The 7,942-nt window shown below is 49.2% G+C and overlaps 1 pseudogene; it reads right to left on the bottom strand.

Moving 5' to 3' along the window:
• Positions 1 to 380: 380 nt before the first annotated feature.
• On the bottom strand, positions 381 to 7,356 carry LOC119299648 (annotated as a pseudogene).
• Between the last annotated feature and the right edge of the window lie 586 nt (positions 7,357 to 7,942).

The raw sequence follows: 7,942 nt of genomic DNA, 5'->3' as shown, positions 1-7,942 counted from the left end.
AGTACACATAACATGGCAGATTTAATACACATAACATGGCAGATTTAATACACATAACATGGCAGATTTAATACACATAACATGGCAGATTAAGCACCCATAACATGGCAACTGCATTTCTGCAGTCAATGAATTTGTTCCTTTCCTTTTTTGATGTTCCTTAGTAGTTATTCTCCCAATTTTAAAAACAAAAAATCTCATCGTATAGGGTACAAAACAAAATGTCCACAAGGACCATGCCGCAATGCCCCAATTTCTGCTAATGGATTGCCCGCCGCTTTCTTCGTTTTCTTGTGCTTTGCTTGAATCTCCAATCCTGACTTGTACCTTATCTCTCTTGGGCGACCCTTTGTGATGGAACGGGGTGGGTTCCTGACCTGCGTTTGTGTGCTTGCTGTTCCAGATCCTATGTCCGAGTTTTCAGACGATGGCCCCGTCGATGAAGGCACACTTGATGTGCGGGGGAACCGGTGTAAGGCTTCCTCAGCTTTCCTCTTCTTGATCTCATCAAGCTCTCTTTTCAGTGCCTTCCTGTGTTTTTCTGTGACTCTTGCTGTCTCATCACTTTTGCACGCTTCATCAATTAGCTCAACATAGTTCTTTATCAGCACTACGTGCCTCACGGCTTCCATGGTTGACTCAGGTCTCTCATCAAGCACAGCCAGAACCGCGTGTGTTGTCTGCGGTGCCAACGCGTCGTCAGCGTCCCAAGTCCATCATCGCCTTATGAAATGGCGGGGCATCCGTGTCATAGCGTTCATGTCCATCACTTTTAGTATGTGACAACACACAATGCCGTCCCGTTCGAACTTGCAGCATTGGCAGTAGTACTCGCCTTCGCCTATCGAGGCTTTCACGAAGTAGTTCCTTCCTTTGTCTGGGTCTTCAGGTTCTGAATCCGACATGCCCAAAATAGAAACACCTTGAACGTATGTTCGTCCACCTAGAAAGCCGTGAACATGCTGGCACGCTTTATTTCTTCCTAGAATCTGCAAGTTTTCTGTGCTTTATGTTAATCTATCGTGCGATCCTTTTTTTTTGTAGCACGTTATGCTGTCATGGGAATAGAAATAGATTTTTGTTTTTGAATATGGCAATCATAGTATACTAAACATGGCAAACATAGCACACTGAACATGGCAACTGCAGTACACCAGACATGGCAACTGCAGTACACCAGACATGGCAACTGCAGTACACTGAACATGGCAACTGCAGTTCAGTAGACATGGCAACTGCAGTACACCAGACATGGCAACTGTAGTACACTGAAAATGTTTTCCCCAATGGAAGCACATTGCATCAAACATGGGCATCTACATTTCAGTAAACATGGGAATTGCATTTTCAACAAACATGGCAGTTGCATTTTATTAAACATGGCAATTTGTATATTCAGCATATGTGTTGACAGTATGACATTTTTTCAGTTGACATTGGCATTTGCATACCAACATGCCCCAATGGAAGTACAGTTCATTAAACATGGCACCTGCACTTCATTGAACATGTAAAAATGTATCCGAGTAAGCATTGTAAACAGAAATTTCATCAAAACATGGCAACTGCAGCTGAGTAAGCATGGCAAACAGTATTGCATTAAACATGGCAACTGCATATCATGGCAACTGCATTTGCACTCTATATGGCAGCTACTGCCCTAGTTCTTTTTGCGCAAATAAGACCGTAATGCAACTGACTTACTTGTTAAAGATCTTGTTTGTGTATATCTTGCTCATTTGCCTCTCCATTGGTAAGTACGTTAGCAATTTCGGCTGCTTTAGCGCGGTGGTAGCTTCTTGCTGCAGCTCAGAACCTAGAATTTTTTGTTGCAGAGCTGTGTACTGCTTGGCAAACTGTAGCAATGAGTTGCCAGGGCTCACGTATCGCTTCAACACAGCATTGAACCCCTCGCCGCGCTGCGTAGTCTGTAGAAAAGGGAAGAAGCACTGCATGAAGTAGGCGGGCACCCAGTACATTCGCTTCTCCCACAGACTAGCAAGCGTCTCATTGTCTTGGACTTGATGCGTTTCAACCATGGCCATCCAGCTCCTTTCAAACTCCTCGATCGTCAAGCTGTGGTCCACGCATAGCTCGAATGCCTTGTGCAGCTCTGGACGGTCAGCAAAGAACGGTCCTAGGGTCTCCTCAGCCTTCTTTATTATGTGCCACCTGCAGTGCCTGTGCACTGCCAACGGAAAGACCCCCTCTATGCCAGCACGCATGCTAAAATCCTGGTCTGTTATTATGTTCATCGGAGAAAGTCCATCCATGCACTCCAAGAAGGTCTTGAACAACCAGACGTACCCATCCGTGTCTTCGTTCCGAACGAGCCCGCAGCCGAACTGCAACGACTGATTGTGGTTATTTATTCCTATGAACGGAGCGCATGGCATCTTGTACATATTGGTGAGGTACATCGCGTCAAACGAAATGCAATCTCGGAAATGTTTGTAGGCTCTCCTTGCAGCACCATCCACCCAATACATGTTCCTGGCACGGTCCTCATCGTCCAACCTTATCCTGTAGAAGAAATCTGGATCTTCCTTTGCTTTCTCATCGAAGTAGGCAATTGTAGCCTCTATGTCAGCCAGCCTGCTCTCTCTACGGTACTTGGCCTGTAGGTTTGTGACGTCAGCCGGTATGTAGGGCATGCTACTCAGCTTCCCCTTTTTGCTGTGGATGAGTGATAGTATCTGGACCATTCTTGATGGACCGATGTTACAGTCATGTAGCAGCTTTACGAATTGTCTTACGACTGGGGTGAATCCTCTGTGGGCGGTCAGAAATTTGACCAGGTCGAACTTCTTTATGAGACTGTGGTTGTGCTCGTCAAAATATTCAGTGACCACATACTGTGTTCCATCTACGTTTAGCTTACACCGGACAGGGCATCCCGTCTTGAGAATGATTCCTCTTTTTCGTTCCAGAACGACAGGCGCATCACCTTTCACCTTCTTGTTCCTCCGTGCCTTGTGGCACCTCATCTCACCTCTGCTGTACTCATTAGTTTTCCTAATTTTTCTATGGTACTCGGTGTTGACCGCAAATCCATGGAACTTTGCATATGTCTGGTAGTATTCCTTTGCTTCCTCGAACGATTCAAATCTCTGCCCAATGTACGGTGGCTGAGGTACCACGATCTCTGATTGCCCACCATCTTCGTCATCTTCTGCCTCGTCGTCACTTTCATCATTCACTTCAGTATCGGCGGCAGTTCCTTCTACTTGAGTGTTGTCAGTGATTGTGTTCAAAGGGGTGCTTGTCTGTATTGCTGGAATGATTGCCATTCCCGACTGTGACTCGAAATTGTCTGCGGCACGAGTGTCTGCTGGCTGGTGGAACGCGTCTTCCATGCGCTCAGAGCTCCCCGCAGTAGATGTCCTTGCGCTGCTGTTAACTGTAGTTGTAGGCCCTGCGATAGGGAAAATAGGTACGAGATTTAAGTTTTATGTTTGAATAACATGTGTATCGCAACGGATCACACCATCTACGAGTGATTTTGCACGACAATTTTTCAAACAGCAAGCCACTAGTCTGTGCGTGGGCATGCACGCCAGCTATAGCTGTCCAGTGATGGCAGCTATTGTTTCAACAAACATGGCAACTAGTTTGTTTTTGCATGCAAATAACTTCAAATATCAAAGGTACTGTTGTTTTCCTGGTTCAGATTTTTTTCCCTTACCTTGGTGTGTTGCATTCGACATTCCCGTGTTGCCTGGGACACCAAAATGACTGCCCCCACCTGCAATTTGTGAAGGTTGCCACGAGACGTTTGCCGGGGTACCACCAGCGTAATAACCTGTGTGCATAGCAGTGGTTGGTCAAATTCATGGCAACTGTATTTTGTGCTAGCACGGTAACTGCAGTTGCCCCTGATGTGGCAACTGCAGTTTTATTGGCAAGGCAAATGTATTTGCATCAGCATGGCAACCGCAGTTGTTCCTCCATGGCAGCTGCAGTGCCATGACATGGCAAATGTAGTTGCACTGGCATGGCAACTGCAGTTGTTCTCCCCTGGCAACTACATTTGTCCATGGATGGCAACAACAGATGTGCAGGGATGTCAAATGTAGTTTTCTAATACATGGCAACTGTAGATGACCAGTCATGGCAATTGCAGTTGCCACCTATGCTCCTTCTGCTAATTGATCATCTGCAACTTCACCTTATTTTATGGACTGACCTGTGTATGACGTTGATGGCAGGTACATTGGCGGTGCCTGATGCCACGCGCTGCACGAAGGCTCTGCATTTTCACACCGCGGTAAGTCGTGAGTCCTTTTGCTAGTTTTTTTGCATGTTCATTTTTCATGTCCATAGCAGTATGCGCTCTTTTTTGTCGTTTTTACATTACCTTGATTGTCCATACAAGCTAGTTGAAGTTGGTTGCCCGTACATTTGTCAGTGTTAGCGCCTTGCGAGTGAACTTGCCACGGGGCCTCCCTAATTGTGTTTTGGTCATAAGAACCTGCTAAAAAATGACAGTGTACGACATAAGTAGAATGTCATCTTCATCGTCGCGAAGATGGCAACTATTCTCTTCTTTTTGATAGCACACATCATACCTACGACTGCATACTGTTCCAGTAGTGGCAGCAACGGCCCTGAAGAGATGAGCTGACTGTACTCTGTTGCATCCCAAGGGGCTGTTTCTGGCCTTTGAGAACCCCAATCACCAGCGCCACCTTCGTGATTCATTCTTTCCGTGTCTCCCTTCTTTTCCAACGTGTTCTCAATCTCTGCATGAACAAGAAGGCATCAACAATCCACAAGAATAGCATTCTTCTGCTGCTTGCACACAGAAGATATGGATGGCAATCGACGGGTCATAATAGGTGGCAGCTACTGACAACGAAAGGTGGCAACTGTCGTTATACACAAGTGGCAATTAATTTCTTCCAGCCCTCTTCATTCCAAAATTTTGCCCCTACCGTCCTTTTTCGTACCCAACTACTTGCGTCAATTAAACTAGGAAATTAAGTCAATTTCAAACGTTAGTACATGGCAGATCTGGTGTACTCTGCCTGGCAATTGCGACTACACACTGAACCATGTAGTGTTCTCCCCCTATAGCATAGATCCAGCACAAGATCGGGAGATTTTCAGCTTTTAAGGATGAGAAGGTTCAGATCGAGAGATTTTCACCTGGGTTTTAGATGATCGTCTTCGGAGGGCTTGGTTGGAGTTTGGGGCTGGGGGTGGGGAGGGTTGGGGTGTGGTTTTGAGGTGGGAGTGCCTTACGGATCTGCTCTGTTTGCCATGGCAACCAGAGATGACCGGCGACGGAGGTCGGGGTTCGAGAGGTGGGGAACGATGGCGGCAGACGAGGGAGGGGATGGATCGGAGACCGGGAACTGGTTGGTCGTGCGGGCAGCGGGTCGGCTTACCCGGACAGGGCAGTGCGGGTGGGGTTGGCACGGAACGGACGTGCGGGCCGCGCGTTTGTGCACGCGGACGTGGTCGTGCGGGCCTGTTCCCGTCCATGCCACACGAGGCGTGCGGGCGGGTTCCCGTCGACGCCACACGTGTGGCAGTTATTCGGACCCTTTTACAAAGCCATGTGTTCCAAGTGACAAATAGCCGATATTCTCATTGTTTTCCTTCCTATGCGCGCGGGGATTGACCTTCTATGGTGTAAATAATGTATTTATGTGGATGGTGGGTCCAGAGCATTTGCCCTTGTCGATTTTGTGTCTCCAAACAAGCTTCCATCGGTCATCGCCCTTAGAAAAGGATGCCGCCCCTTTTGTTTTTGAAAAATAAAAAATCAAAAAGCAGGTACTGGTCTTTATTTTCTTTTCACATCCCATTAATTATCTGACTAGATGTCTTCTGCTCTACAAACCAGATTATATTATTTGCTGCTGCAAAGTTTCTGTCTGTCTTCAAAGAAGCAGCAAAATGGATCATCCAAGGGAAAGGTAAGCCATTTTGTCCATCTTTCTGGTGTTTGAGGAGCTTCTTTTGTTACGTTTCTTGTTTCAAGTGATACCCGGCCCAGCACAATGTTAGAGCACCTCTAATTAGCCGTTTTGGATGAAAAAAGCATCCAAGGCGGACACCACAAACCACCCCGACCTTTAAAAAAAATTGAAGGCTGCGGAAAAATCGCCCCCCCATCCCCCCCAATCCGCAGATAGAAGGGTTGCGCGTGTTACGCTACCATGCCCTGTATTGGACGAAACCCTAGGCTGGAGGGTTATTTCAGTCTGCGCGAATTTCTTTCTCGTCGGCCACCAGCCAACAGCCGTCGTGTGCCTACGTCGATTCTGGCCACCTTCTTTCGATTCCCACCGCCCTGGAAGTCACCGCCGCTCGCTGCGCCCCGTGGTAGGTTGTCGGCTCATTTTGGATCAGATGTCGCACCAAGTTTGGTAGCGCTGGCTTGAGTCCGTGCTCCATCGTGCCGCCATCGCCCCACCGACTTGGAGGTGCACGCCGCCCCAGGTCAACCTCACCACACCGCTTCTGCCTCAACACGGTAATGCAATTTGCTCATCTCCAGGCCGCCCTCGGATCTAGAATTTTACAAATTTTGGTGCGTATTGTAGATGGATTTGAGCCCGTGTGAACAATTTTTTTAGGACGAATCATCTTCATGTGATGGCTCAGACGTAGGGACGTTGCTCGACAACCACCGGCAGCAAATGATTGTGGTGGTTATCTCCATGACGGAGCTCGAGGATCGGAAGACAAGGAAGCGACAAGAATCCAAAGTGGGTCGTCTTTGCATCCCTCGCAATCGGGATATTGGAAACGATATGCTCATGCGAGACCACTTCGCCGAGTGTTGTGCCTAGCTAAGCTCAGCTCACCAGCGTAGTTAGCCGTTTAGAATAATGGCATGCATGCAGTCCGATGGGACGGAGTCATGCACATGCATAGCTAGGACGTGAGGCGTGCTCTTTGCACAATCGCTTGTTTTCTGTTTTTCTGTTTGATGTAACCTCCCGGTCAGTATGGCGCTGGTGATGCAGTCATGGGATGGTGCGACGTACGCGGATCCGGAGCAGCCGATCGGGAGTTAGTTAGCCTCTGTAATCGCTTTGAGTTAAGAGAAGGAATAACAGAAAACGCTGTCAGACAGACGGCACAAAATATACTGGTGTCTCCTCCCTCGCGTGTGTTCACCTCTCTCTCGCTCCTCTCGATCCCATCGGCAACGACAATTGGCATCAGAGCCCTGGTGTTTGATCCTTGGCGCGGCGGCGGTGTTTGATCCGTCATGGTCATGTCCGGGGACAAGTCGGACGGGAAGAACAAGGGCGGCACGAGGTCGCCGTCGAAGACGCCCTCATCCAAGGCGCCGCTCGCGCGCCTCTCCGGCAGCGGCAGCGGCGAGTACCGCGTCATGGAGCGCGTCGTGCGAGAGGAGTCGAGTCGTCCATTATGCTCACGCGCATGAACTACCAGGAGTGGGCGCTGGTGATGCAAGTTAAGTTGCAGGTCGCCCGCGTCTGGACTGCGGTGATCGATGACGCCGCCGACGAGAACGATGACCGGCGCGCTGCAGATCATCCTCACCAGCGTCCCGCCGGAGATGCTGCGTGTGCTGGCCGCAAAGGACACGGCGAAGATGGCGTGGGAGACAATCAAGACCATGCAGATGGGCAGCGAGCGCGCCCGCGAGGCAGGCGCAGGTGCGCCGGCGGGAGTTCGAGGATCTCCGTTGCAAAGACGGGGAGTCCGTCAAGGACTTGGGCTGCGTCTCGCCGCCCTCGTCGCCGATCTGGAGCTATATGGTGACCCCGTCACCGAGCACAAGGCCGTTCAGAAATTTCTCCGAGTGGTGCCGCGAAAGTACCGCCCGATGGCCATGGCGATCGAATCTCTAATCGATCTGAAAACCATGTCCATTGAGGAACTCGTTGGACGTTTCTCTGCATGCGAGGACCACTAAGACCTCGACGATGGCGCGCAACCCACCGGGCGCCTTCTG

This window comes from Triticum dicoccoides, chromosome 5A (genome assembly GCF_002162155.2).
Source record: "Triticum dicoccoides isolate Atlit2015 ecotype Zavitan chromosome 5A, WEW_v2.0, whole genome shotgun sequence".
NCBI classification, from domain to species: domain Eukaryota; kingdom Viridiplantae; phylum Streptophyta; class Magnoliopsida; order Poales; family Poaceae; genus Triticum; species Triticum dicoccoides.
This window is presented reverse-complemented; position numbering and strand designations above follow the sequence as displayed.